The sequence below is a fragment of the Bombina bombina genome, chromosome 1 (assembly GCF_027579735.1).
Source record: "Bombina bombina isolate aBomBom1 chromosome 1, aBomBom1.pri, whole genome shotgun sequence".
Lineage (NCBI taxonomy): Eukaryota > Metazoa > Chordata > Amphibia > Anura > Bombinatoridae > Bombina > Bombina bombina.
This window is the reverse complement of record NC_069499.1, coordinates 361,431,926-361,446,219: the sequence shown is the minus strand read 5'-3', so window position 1 is coordinate 361,446,219 and position 14,294 is coordinate 361,431,926. Positions and strand designations below refer to the sequence as shown.

The window sequence follows — 14,294 nt, the reverse complement described above, 5'->3', positions numbered from 1 at the left end:
TTTCGCAGAAACGGACCAGCCCCAAGTGCTACGTCCTCTAAGCAGGAGGGTAATACTTCTCAAGCCAATCCAGCCTGGAGACCAAGGCAAGGCTGGAACAAAGGAAAGCAGGCCAAGAAACCTGCCACTGCTCCCAAGACAGCATGATATGCGGGCCCCCGATCCGGGACCGGATTGGTGGGGGGCAGACTCTCTCTCTTCACTCAGGCTTGGGCAAGAGATGTTCTGGATCCTTGGGCGCTAGAAATAGTCTTCCAAGGTTATCTTCTGGAAGTGATTCATCCTGTTCCATTAAAAGAACGAGGGATGGGGTTCTACTCCAATCTGTTCGTAGTTCCCAAAAAAGAGGGAACGTTCAGACCAATCTTAGATCTCAAGATCCTAAACAAGTTTCTCAAGGTTCCATCGTCCAAAATGGAAACCATTCGAACAATCCTTCCATCCAGAAAGGTCAATTCTTGACCACGGTGGATTTAAAGGATGCGTATCTACATATTCCTGTCCACAAGGAACATCATCGGTTCCTAAGGTTCGCATTCCTGGACAAGCATTACCAGTTCGTGGCGCTTCCTTTCGGATTAGCCACTGTTCCAAGGATTTTCACAAAGGTACTAGGGTCCCTTCTGGCGGTGCTAAGACCAAGGGGCATTGCTGTAGTACCTTACTTGGACGACATTCTGATTCAAGCGTCGTCCCTTCCTCAAGCAAAGGCTCACACGGACATAGTCCTGGCCTTTCTCAGATCTCACGGATGGTAAGTGAACGTGGAAAAGAGTTCTCTATCTCCGTCGACAAGAGTTCCCTTCTTGGGAACAATAATAGACTCCTTAGAAATGAGGATTTTTCTGACAGAGACCAGAAAAACAAAACTTCTAAACTCTTGTCGGATACTTCCTTCCGTTCCTCTTCCTTCCATAGCACAGTGCATGGAAGTGATAGGTTTGATGGTAGCGGCAATGGACATAGTTCCTTTTGCGCGCATTCATCTAAGACCATTTCAATTGTGTATGCTCAGTCAGTGGAATGGGGACTATACAGACTTGTCTCCGAAGATACAAGTAAATCAGAGGACCAGAGACTCACTCCGTTGGTGGCTGTCCCTGGACAACCTGTCGCTAGGGGTGACCTCCCGCAGACCAGAGTGGGTCATTGTCACGACCGACGCCAGTCTGATGGGCTGGGGCGCGGTCTGGGGATCCCTGAAAGCTCAGGGTCTTTGGTCTCGGGAAGAATCTCTTCTACCGATAAATATTCTGGAACTGAGAGCGATATTCAATGCTCTCAAGGCTTGGCCTCAGCTAGCGAGGGCCAAATTCATACGGTTTCAATCAGACAACATGACGACTGTTGCGAACATCAACCACCAGGGGGGAACAAGGAGTTCCCTGGCGATGGAAGAAGTGACCAAAATCATTCAATGGGCGGAGACTCGCTCCTGCCACCTGTCTGCAATCCACATCCCAGGAGTGGAAACTTGGGAAGCGGATTTTCTGATTCGTCAGACATTGCATCCGGGGGTGTGGGAACTCCATCCGGAAATCTTTGCCCAAATCACTCAACTGTGGGGCATTCCAGACATGGATCTGATGGCCTCTCGTCAGAACTTCAAGGTTCCTTGCTACGGGTCCAGATCCAGGGATCCCAAGGCGACTCTAGTAGATGCACTAGTAGCACCTTGGACCTTCAACCTAGCTTATGTATTCCCGCCGTTTTCTCTCATCCCCAGGCTGGTAGCCAGGATCAATCAGGAGAGGGCGTAGGTGATCTTGATAGCTCCTGCGTAACCACGCAGGACTTGGTAGGCAGATCTGGTGAATATGTCATCGGCTTCACCATGGAAGCTACCTTTGAGACGAGACCTTCTTGTTCAAGGTCCGTTCGAACATCCGAATCTGGTCCTACTCCAGCTGACTGCTTGGAGATTGAACGCTTGATCTTATCAAAGCGAGGGTTCTCAGATTCTGTTATTGATACTCTTGTTCAGGCCAGAAAGCCTGTAACTAGAAAAATTTACCACAAAATATGGAAAAAATATATCTGTTGGTGTGAATCTAAAGGATTCCCTTGGGACAAGGTAAAGATTCCTAGGATTCTATCCTTTCTTCAAGAAGGATTGGAGAAAGGATTATCTGCAAGTTCCTTGAAGGGACAGATTTCTGCCTTGTCTGTGTTACTTCACAAAGAGCTGGCAGCTGTGCCAGATGTTCAAGCCTTTGTTCAGGCTCTGGTTAGAATCAAGCCTGTTTACAAACCTTTGACTCCTCCTTGGAGTCTCAACTTAGTTCTTTCAGTTCTTCAGGGGGTTCCGTTTGAACCCTTACATTCCGTTGATATTAAGTTATTATCTTGGAAAGTTTTGTTTTTGGCTGCAATTTCTTCCGCTAGAAGAGTTTCAGAATTATCTGCTCTGCAGTGTTCTCCTCCTTATCTGGTGTTCCATGCAGATAAGGTGGTTTTACGTACTAAACCTGGTTTTCTTCCAAAAGTTGTTTCTAACAAAAACATTAACCAGGAGATAGTCGTGCCTTCTTTGGGTCCGAAACCAGTTTCGAAGAAGGAACGTTTGTTGCACAATTTGGATGTTGTTCGCGCTCTAAAATTCTATTTAGATGCTACAAAGGATTTTAGACAAACATCTTCCTTGTTTGTTGTTTATTCTGGTAACAGGAGAGGTCAAAAAGCAACTTCTACCTCTCTCTCTTTTTGGATTAAAAGCATCATCAGATTGGCTTACGAGACTGCCGGACGGCAGCCTCCTGAAAGAATCACAGCTCATTCCACTAGGGCTGTGGCTTCCACATGGGCCTTCAAGAACGAGGCTTCTGTTGATCAGATATGTAGGGCAGCGACTTGGTCTTCACTGCACACTTTTACCAAATTTTACAAGTTTGATACTTTTGCTTCTTCTGAGGCTGTTTTTTGGGAGAAAGGTTTTGCAAGCCGTGGTGCCTTCCATTTAGGTGACCTGATTTGCTCCCTCCCTTCATCCGTGTCCTAAAGCTTTGGTATTGGTTCCCACAAGTAAGGATGACGCCGTGGACCGGACACACCTATGTTGGAGAAAACAGAATTTATGTTTACCTGATAAATTACTTTCTCCAACGGTGTGTCCGGTCCACGGCCCGCCCTGGTTTTTTAATCAGGTCTGATGATTTATTTTCTTTAACTACAGTCACCACGGTATCATATGGTTTCTCCTATGCAAATATTCCTCCTTAACGTCGGTCGAATGACTGGGGTAGGCGGAGCCTAGGAGGGATCATGTGACCAGCTTTGCTGGGCTCTTTGCCATTTCCTGTTGGGGAAGAGAATACATTTCCTGTTGGGGAAGAGAATATCCCACAAGTAAGGATGACGCCGAGGACCGGACACACCGTTGGAGAAAGTAATTTATCAGGTAAACATAAATTCTGTTTTTGCTCGAATTCATCTAAGACCATTGCAACTGTGCATGCTCAATCAGTGGAATGGGGACTATGCAGACTTGTCTCCCCAGATTCAAGTAGACCAGGTAACCAGGGATTCTCTCCGCTGGTGGTTGTCTCACGATCACCTGTCTCAGGGAATGAGTTTCCGCAGACCAGAATGGGTCATTGTCATGACCGATGCCAGTCTCTTAGGCTGGGGTGCGGTCTGGGAATCTCTGAAAGCTCAAGATCTATGGTCTCGAGAAGAGTCTCTTCTCCTGATAAACATTTTAGAACTGAGAGCGATATTCAATGCGCTCCTGGCGTGGCCTCTCCTAGCAAAGGCCAAATTCATAAGGTTTCAGTCGGACAACATGACGACTGTAGCGTACATCAATCATCAGGGGGGAACAAAGAGTTCCTTAGCGATGAGAGAGGTATTCAAGATCATCAAATGGGCGGAGGATCACTACTGCCACCTATCTGCAATTCACATCCCAGGTGTGGACAACTGGGAGGCGGATTATCTGAGTCGCCAGACTTTTCATCCGGGGGAGTCGGAACTCCACCCGGAGGTTTTTGCCCAGTTAACCCAACTATGGGGCATTCCAGATATGGACCTGATGGCGTCCCGCCAGAATGCCAAGGTTCCTCGATACGGATCCAGATCCAGGGACCCCAAGGCGACACTGGTGGACGCATTAGTGGCGCCTTGTTCGTTCAACCTAGCTTATGTGTTTCCACCGTTTCCTCTCCTTCCCAGGCTTGTAGCCAGGATCAAACAGGAGCAGGCCTCAGTGATCCTAATAGCCCCTGCGTGGCCACGCAGGACTTGGTATGCAGACCTGGTGAATATGTCATCGGCTCCACCAGGGAAGCTACCTTTGAGACAGGATCTTCTGGTACAAGGTCCGTTCGAACATCCAAATCTAGTCTCTCTCCAACTGACTGCCTGGAAATTGAACGCTTGATTGTATCTAAGCGTGGGTTTTCAGATTCAGTCATAGATACTCTGGTTCAAGCCAGAAAACCTGTAACTAGGAAGATTTACCATAAGATATGGCAAAAATATATCTGTTGGTGCGAATCCAAGGGGTTCCCTTGGAGTAGAATTAAAATCCCTAGGATACTTTCCTTTCTCCAAGAAGGTCTGGATAAAGGTTTGTCAGCTAGTTCCTTAAAAGGACAGATATCTGCTCTGTCTGTTTTGCTACACAAACGTCTGGCAGCAGTGCCAGATGTACAGGCGTTTGTACAGGCGTTAGTTAGAATCAAGCCTGTTTACAGACCCATGACTCCTCCTTGGAGTCTAAATTTAGTTCTTTCAGTTCTTCAGGGGGTTCAGTTTGAACCCATGCATTCCATAGATATTAAGTTACTATCTTGGAAAGTTCTGTTTTTGGTTGCTATTTCTTCTGCTAGAAGAGTTTCTGAATTATCTGCTTTGCAATGTACTTCTCCCTATCTGGTATTCCATACAGATAAGGTAGTTTTACGTACCAAGCTTGGTTTTCTTCCAAAGGTCGTTTCCAACAGGAATATCAACCAGGAAATTGTTGTTCCTTCTCTGTGTCCGAATCCAGTTTCAAAGAAGGAACGCTTGTTACACAATCTAGATGTGGTCCGTGCGTTAAAGTTCTATTTAGAAGCAACAAAGGATTTCAGACAGACTTCATCCTTGTTTGTTGTGTATTCTGGTAAGAGGAGAGGGCAGAAAGCTACTGCTACCTCTCATTCTTTTTGGCTGAAAAGCATCATCCGATTGACTTATGAGACTGCCGGACGGCAGCCTCCTGAACGAATTACAGCACATTCTACTAGAGCTGTGGCTTCCACTTGGGCTTTCAAGAACGAGGCTTCTGTTGATCAGATCTGTAAGGCAGCGACTTGGTCTTCTCTGCATACTTTTGCCAAATTTTACAAATTCGATACTTATGCTTCTTCGGGGGCTATTTTTGGGAGAAAGGTTTTGCAAGCCGTGGTGCCTTCCGTTTAGGTAACCTCGTTTGCTCCCTCCCTTCATCCGTGTCCTAAAGCTTTGGTATTGGTTCCCACAAGTAAGGATGAAGCCATGGACCGGACACACCAATGTTGGAGAAAACAGAATTTATGTTTACCTGATAAATTTCTTTCTCCAACGGTGTGTCCGGTCTATGGCCCACCCTGGTTTTTAATCAGATTTGAAAAATTTCTTTCTTTATCCACTACAGTCACCACGGCACCCTATAGTTTCTCCTTTTTCTCCTAACCGTCGGTCGAATGACTGGGGGGCGGAGCCAGAGGGGGGGCTATATGGGCAGCTTTTGCTGTGCTCTCTTTGCCATTTCCTGTTGGGGAAGAGAATATTCCCAGAAGTAAGGATGAAGCCGTGGACCGGACACACCTTTGGAGAAAGAAATTTATCAGGTAAACATAAATTCTGTTTTTGGTTACTTTGGGTATTAAAGAGTCTAGTCCTCTTGATATCAAAGCCAGTAAACGTTTAAATTCTGTTTTTAAACCTCCAAAGGTTTTTCCTATTCCAGATGCTATCTCTGTTATTACTAAGGAATGGTCTAAGCCTGGATTTTCTTTTAATCCTTATTCTAAGTTTAAGAAGTCATATCCTTTACCTGTGGCTAATTTAGAGTTTTGGGGAAAAGTCCCTAAAGTTGATGGGGCTATTTCCACGCTTGCCAGGCGTACTACCATCCCTATGGAAGATAGTACTTCTTTTAAGGATCCTTTAGACAGGAAGATTGAATCTTATATCAGAAAAACTTACATTCTGGCTATATTCTTAGACCTGCCATTTCTATGGCTGATGTGGCTGCTGCTTCTACTTTTTGGTTGGACAGTTTAGCTCGTCAGGTAGAAGATCCTGATTTGTCTAGCACTGTTCTTCTGCTTCAACATGCTAATCATTTAATTTGTGATGCTATATTTGACGTTATAAAGATCAATGTTAAATCTATATAAAGATCAATGTTAAATCTATGTCTTTAGCTATTTTAGCTAGAAGAGCTTTATGGTTTAAATCTCAGAATGCTGACATGGTGTCTAAATCTAGATTACTATCTCTATCTTTCCAGGTTAAGAATTTATTTGGTTCTCAATTGGATTCTATTATTTCCACTATCACTTGGGCGGAAGGGAGTTTTTCTACCCCAAGATAAAAAGTCTAAGGGTAAATTTAAGGCTCCTAATAATTTTCCTTCCTTTTGTCAGAATAGAGAACAGAAAACCACTCCTTCCCCTTAGGCCTCTGGTTCCAATTGGAGACCATCTTCAAATTGCAATAAAACCAAGCCTTATAAACAAAACAAATCCAGCCCCCAAGACTGCATGAAGGTACAGCCCTCAATCTAGTTCAGCTGGTGGGGGGCAGATTGAAATTATTTCAGGACATTTCAACAGATTCTGTTCAGAATCAGTGGATTCAGAATATTGTGTCTCAAGGGTATCGAATAGGTTTCAGAATAAGACCTCCCGTGGGAAGATTTTTTCTTTGTCATGTTCCAACAAATCCTGTGAAGGCTCAGGCTTTTCTGAAATGTGTTTCAGACCTAGAGCTTTCAGTGGTAATTGTTCTAGTTCCTCTCCAGGTACAGGGTTTGGGTTTCTATTCAAATCTATTCATTGTCTCAAAGAAAGAGAATTCTTTCTGACCAGTTCTGGATCTGAAGTTTTTAAATCGTTTTGTAAGAGTCCCTACTTTCAAGATGGTGACTATAAGGACTTTTTCTGCCTTTTGTTCAGCAAGGGCATTTTATGTCCACAATAGACTTACAGGATGCTTATCTCCACATTCCAATTCATCCAGACCACTATCGGTTTCTGAGACTCTCTTTTCTAGACGACAAGCATTACCAATTTGTCGCTCTACCATTGGGCCTATCGACAGCTCCAAGAATCTTTTCGAAGGTTCTTTGTGCCCTTCTATCTGTAATCAGAAAGCAGGGTCTAGCAATGTTTCCTTATTTGGACGATATCTTGGTACTAGCTCAGTCTTTTCATTTAGCAGAATGTCACACAAAACAACTAGTGTGGTTTCTTCAAAGGCATGGTTGGAGGATCAATTTACAAAAAAGTTTCTTGATTCCTCAGACAAGGGTCACCTCTTTAGGTTTCCAGATAGATTCAGTGTCCATGACTGTCTTTAACAGACAAGAGATGAATGAAATTGGTTTTAGCTTGTCTAAACCTTCAGTCTCGATCATTCCCTTCAGTGGTAATGTGCATGGAAGTATTAGGTCTTAGGACTGTAGCATCGGATGCGATCCCCTTTGCTCGTTTTCATATGAGACCTCTGCAGCTTTGTATGCTGAATCAATTGTTCAGGGATTATACTCCGATATCACAACTGATATACTTCAATCCCAACATTCAACTCTCTCTCTCTCTTGGTGGTTGGACCATCACCGTATTGTTCGAGGGGCCTCTTTTGTTCGTCCTTCCTGGACTGTGATGTCAACGGATGCAAGTCTTATAGGTTGGGGAGCTGTCTGGGAGTCTCTGACATTACAAGGGGTTTGGAAACCTCAAGAGGCGAGGTTACCAATCAATATTTTAGAACTCTGTGCTATCTTCAGAGCTCTTCAGACTTGGCTTCTATTGAAGAGAGAACTTTTTATTTGTTTTTAGACAGACAATATCACAATAGTGGCATATGTCAATCATCAGGGAGGGACAATGAAAGAGGTATCTCGGATACATTCTTGGGCGGAGTCCAGCTCTTGTCTAATTTCTGCGATTTATATCCCAGGTGTAGACTATTGGGAAGCAGATTATCGCAGTCGTCAGACTTTGCATCCGGGGGAGTGGTCTCTCCATCAAGATGTGTTTCATCAGATTGAGCAGATGTGGGGTCTTCCAGAAATAGATCTGATAGCCTCCCGTTTGAACAAGAAACTTCCCACATACCTTTCCAGGTCCAAGGATCATCAGGAGGAGATGGTGAATGCTTTAGCAGTTCCTTGGTTTTACCAACTTGCTTACATTTTTCTACTTCTAGTTCTTCCAAGGGTGATCTCCAAGATCATAATGGAACAATCACATATGTTTCTGATAGGACCAGCATGGCCTTACATGTTTTGGTATGCGGAGCTTGTCTGGATATCCAGTTGCCAACCTTGGCCACTTCTTTTAAGACCTTCCGTCACAAGGGCCGTTTTTTCCATCAGGATCATAAATCACTAAATTTGAAGGTGTGGAAATTGAACGCTTAGTGCTTAGTCATAGAGGTTTCTCTGACTCATTGATTAGAACTATGTTACAGGCTGGTAAATCTGTTTCAAGGAAGTTTTACTATCGGGTTTGGAAAACCTATATTTCATGGTGCTCCTGATAAATTTTCTTGCCATTCTTTTATAATTCCTAGGGTTTTACAGTTTCTTCAGGATGGTTTAGATAAGGGTTTGTCTGCAAATACTTTGAAGGGACAAATCTCAGCTCTTTCTGTCTTATTTCATAAACTTGATTTTCACTGTTTTGTTCAGGCTTTGGTTTGTATCAAACCTGTTATTAAGTCTATTTCTCCTCCTTGGAGTCTCAATTTGGTTTTAAGGATTTTGCAGATTCCTCATTTTGAGCCTATGCATTCTTTTTATTATTATTATTCTTTATTATATTCAACCTATCACTTTCTACTGCCTCCTTCAACCATGCAAAGGTCACCCCCATCCTCAAAAAACCCTCCCTTAACCCTAACTTTCCTGCCAACTACCGACCCATATCACTGCTCCCGCTAGCTTCAAAAATCCTTGAAAAACTAGTTTTCGGTCGACTAACCCACTTCCTGTCCTCCGACTCACTGCTCGACCCCATGCAATCTGGCTTCCGTCCCCAACACTCAACTGAGACTGCCCTCACCAAGGTTACTAACGATCTCCTTTCTGCTAAAAACAAAGGCTACTACTCTATGCTCATCTTACTTGACCTCTCTGCTGCCTTTGACACTGTTGACCATCCCCTTCTCCTACGGAGTCTTAGTTCTCTTGGGCTCTGTGACAGTGCCCTCTCCTGGATTCACTCTTATCTCTCTAACAGATCATTCTCACTCTCTTTTTTTGGTGGTTCCTCCTCTCCATAGCCTCTCTCTGTTGGAGTACCTCAAGACACTGTCCTGGGTCCTCTACTCTTCTCTATTTACACTTCTTCACTGGGTAAACTTATCAACAGCTATGGCTTCAACTACCACCTCTATGCTGATGACACCCAGATCTACCTTTCCACGCCTGCACTCTCTCCTTCTGTCAATTCTCACATCAGCGGCTGCTTATCTGGCATTTCCTCCTGGATGGCCTCTCACCACCTAAAAATAAACATGGTCAAGACCGAACTTCTTCTAATACCCCCCCTCTAACTCTACTACAGTTTCTAATGTTTCCATCACTGTTGGCGGGACCACTATCTCCCCATCACCCCAAGTCCGCTGCCTTGGAGTCACACTTGATGTCAGGAATCCCTGGTCAGGTTGTATACCTTTAATTTCTTCACCAATGGCATTTACACGCCCCCTTTAAAACACCTGCTCACAGAACAATCAGTGCTTAGTATTTTGTGTATTCAGCATTGAGTATCACCTATTCTCCTAAGCTAGTGTTTGATTGCTCTAACCACCATTGCACTCTCCTATCAAATTTCTACAGGTCTATTTCGTGTGAGCTTACTAAGAACTTCCTCCAGGACTACGCAACCACAACTTCTGTATTTGCAGCACTCGTTAATTTGATTTCTCCTAACCCCGGACAACAACAGGCACTCATATCCAAGGTTTACTATCAAAGCGGACTACTATTTCAACAATTATATGTACCTTGTCTGACTTTTTTCTGTAGCGTTACATTGCAAACAACATCCGAGTTTGGTGACGTCACACGCAGCAGGGATTTCCTGAAGCGCTGCGCAAAAGTAAAACTCCTCCCTCTTCTTTGTTTGCAAACTCAGAGCAACGCCGTGCAGTGTTCTGACTCCCCTGGAACTTCTCCTGTAAGTTTAGAGCCGTGCTCATAAAATGTACTTTTTGTTGTGAACTATAATTTGCATCTTGCATTCGTGAAGTACCTGCAACCTGCACTACATTGAAAAGCTATTGGAAGTTCTTAAACTCCTCTCTAATAGATCTACGAACTTTCTCTTCTCATTTAAGCACAGGTTAACAAGATCTCTCTGATACCAATCAGATAAATACACTAAGTATATTATGGTGTCACTTCATTATAGTGTTCATCTTTGTGTTTAGTGTTACAGACCTACTATTTCCTAATAGTCCATGTTCAGAGACAGCTTATAAGTACACACCGACTGCCAAATAACAGTACTACTCAAGTACATATTCTTAACAAGTGTTAGGGTTATTACACTTGACTCAAATCTGTCCTTCATTCCCCACATCCAACTGCTCTCTTCATCCTGCCGCAACCACCTACGCAATATCTCCAAAATTCATCCATTTCTGAGTGACGAAACTACTAAACTGCTTATCCACTCCCTGATAATTTCCCGACTTGACTACTGCAATATCTTGCTAACTGGCCTCCCTCTCTCCCGCCTCTCTCCCCTTCAATCCATCCTAAATGCATCTGCCAGGCTAATCCACCTTTCTCGATGCTCCATTTCTTCTGCACCTCTCTGTGAGTCCCTTCACTGGCTCCCATTCACAGCGGAATTACATTTAAAATTTTCACCCTGACCTACAAAGCCCTTACCAATGCTGCCCCACCCTACCTGTCCTCCCTCATCAACAAATATACTCCAGCCTGCCCCCTAAGACCTAACAATGACCTGCAACTTGTGTCCTCTACCATCACCTCCTCTCATGCTAGACTACAGTACTTCTCTTGTGCGGCACCAACCCTCTGGAACGCACATCATCAAGCCGTCAGACTCTCCCCTAACCTCTCCTCCTTTAAACGTTCTCTAAAGACCTTTTTGTTCAGGGAAGCCTTTCACCCGACTCATTAACAAATGAACTTCACTAACCCAAAAGTTGCCCTCATCTCCCCACTAATTTCATTCCCACGTCACAGTCCCCACCTCCTGTTTCCCATCCTCCTACCCATCTAGATTGTACATTTCCACGGGAATGGGGCCCTCAATTCCCCCTGTATCTGTCTGTAAAATTTTGTCTTTTATTGTATTGTTTCTCCGTTGTACTTCTATCCTTGTATCCATGGAAAGCTCTGCGGAATCTGTTGGCGCTTTATAAATAAAGAATAATAATTCTGTGGATATTAAACTACTTTCTTGGAAAGTGTTATTTCTTTTGGCTATCTTCTGCTAGAAGCGTTTCTGAGTTGTTGGCTCTCTCTTGTGAGTCTCCTTATCTGATTTTCCATCAAGATAAAGCTGTTTTGAGGACTTCGTTTACATTTTTGCCTTTGTGAATTCTAACAACATTAATAGGGAAATTGGTGTTCCTTCCTTGTGTCCTAATACTAAGAATTCTCTTGAAAGATCTTTACATTCTTTGGATGTGGTAAGAGCTTTGAAATACTATGTTGAGGCTACTAAGGATTTCAGAAATACTTCTAGTCTATTTGTTATTTTCTCTGGTTCCAGGAAAGGTCAGAAAGCCTCTGCCATTTCTTTGGCATCTTGGTTGAAACTTTTAATTCACAAGGCTTATTTGGAGGCAGGGCAGTCTCCGCCTCAGAGAATTACAGCTTATTCTACTAGATCAGACGCCACTTCCTGGGCTTTTAAGAATGAAGCTTCAGTTGATCAGATTTGCAAAGGAGCAACTTGGTCTTCTTTACATACATTTAATAAATTTTACTGTTTTGATGTGTTTGCTTCTTCTTAAAGGGACTGTATACACTCATTTTCATATAACTGCATGTAATAGACACTACTATAAAGAATAAGATGCACAGATACTGATATAAAAATCCAGTATAAAATGGTTTAAAAACGTACTTAGAAGCTTTCAGTTTAGCTCTGTTGAAAAGGCAGTTGGAAAGCCCATTGCAAGTGGGATATAAGACACTCCCCCCCTCCCCCTTCTTTTGCATATGAAAAGACCCTTTACACAAACAGGAGCAAGCTGGAGAAGGTGGCTGACGGTATTCAAATAAAACTTTGGTGCTTGGTTAGGAGTCTGAAAATCAGAGCAATGTTCTTTAAAAATAAGCAAAATTATACATTTAAAAAAAACAAAAACTTTATGGGCTTTATAAATAGATCATCTACAAAACATTTATGCAAAGAAAAAAATGAGTGTATAATGGCCCTTTAAGCAGTCTTTGGTAGAAAAGTTCTTCAGGCAGCTGTTTCAGTTTGATTCTTCTGCCTATGATTTGAGTGTTTTTAAAAAATGTTGGATTTAATTTTTCAGTGGAAATAGCTGTTTTTATTTTATCCCTCCCTCTCTAGTGACTCTGTGGTTTTCCACATCTTGGGTATTATATCCCATTCGTCACTAGCTCATGGACTCTTGCCAATTACATGAAATAAAACATAATTTATGTAAGAACTTACCTGATAAATTTATTTATTTCATAGTGGCAAGAGTCCATGAGACCCACTTTATTTGTTTGGTGGTTATGATTTTTTTTGTATAATAGCACATTATTTTCCAGTTCCTCTTTTTGTATTTTTTTTTTTTTACTCCTTTTTACACCTCATCACTTGGCTATTCGTTAAACTAAGGTATGAGTGTAGTGGGAGGTGTATTTATAGGCATTTGAGGTTTGGGATACTTCTCCCCCTGCTGGTAGGAATGTATATTCTATTTGTCACTAGCTCATGGACTCTTGCCACTATGAAAGAAATTAATTTATCAGGTAAGTTCTTACATAAATTATGTTTTATGTGTTCTTCCTTATCATATTTTATTAGGATTAGGCAGTTTCTTAGGACTAGATTTGATTTCTTTCCTAGTGTTGTTTCTTTTTTCTGTATCCAACAGGAGTGAGTTTGTGCTTAGGGCTGTAAGCTTCTGCCATTTCTTTGTCTCATTGGTTGAGACTTCTGTCCCATTAGGATTTTTTTTTGGAGTCAGGTTAGCCTCCGCATTGATTTACCACTCATTTTATTTGATCAAGTGACATTTCTTGGCCTTTTTAGGAATGAGGCTTCAGTTGTCCAATTTTGCAAGGTAGCTATTTTTTTTCTTATATTCTACCATTTTAGTGTTTTTGCTTCTTCTGAGGCGGCCTTTGGTTGGATAGTCCTTTAGGTAGTTTTCTCAGGACAATAATTTGCCTGTTGGTTATTTTTTTCATGGTTTTTGCCCTTTTTGTTTGGTTTTATTGGGGTTGTGTATTTAGTTTTACTCTGAAAAGGATGTTTCTTAAATCCCACCCTGTATGTTTTATTATTCGTAGACTCCACTGCTTTATGTATTTGTTCCCGGGAGTAATGGATTGTGGCCTCTCACCACATGTATGAAAGAATACCTTTTTTATGCTTACCTAATAAATTTAAGGGCCATAATACCCAAATGTTTAAACACTTGAAAGTGCTGCAGCATAGCTGTAAAAAGCCGACTAGAAAATATCACCTGAACATCTCTATGTAAAAAAGAAAGATATTTTACCTCAAAAGTTCCTCAGTAGCCACATCCCATTATAAAGGACTTCTAAGCAGCATATTGGTATGTCTGTCCTGGGACAGCCGAAGGGTTGAGCCTCGTGCACTCTAATGTTATTTCCCTATTCAGTTTAAAGGACGTTTACTATGAAATCTCATGGGAGTTAATTCAAATCTCATGAGATCACAGTAAAAGAGTTCATGACCTCAGCACTGCTGATGCTGATTGGCTGCTGTTAATTCTTCATTTTTTTTTTTATTTTTTTTTTACCTATAGCTGGGCTGCAGCTGAGTATAACTTTTTACACAGAACTTACTCTGCTGAGCTGAGGAGATTGTGAGGTAAAATATCTTCTTTTTTTACATAGAGATGCT

At 42.5% G+C, this 14,294-nt stretch overlaps 1 protein-coding gene across 3 annotated transcripts in view; it reads left to right on the top strand.

Annotated features, from left to right (window-relative positions):
• The window catches only part of ZRANB3 (zinc finger RANBP2-type containing 3), a 1,006,798-nt gene that overhangs the window by 484,097 nt on the left and 508,407 nt on the right, over positions 1-14,294 (top strand). The window lies entirely within an intron of this gene.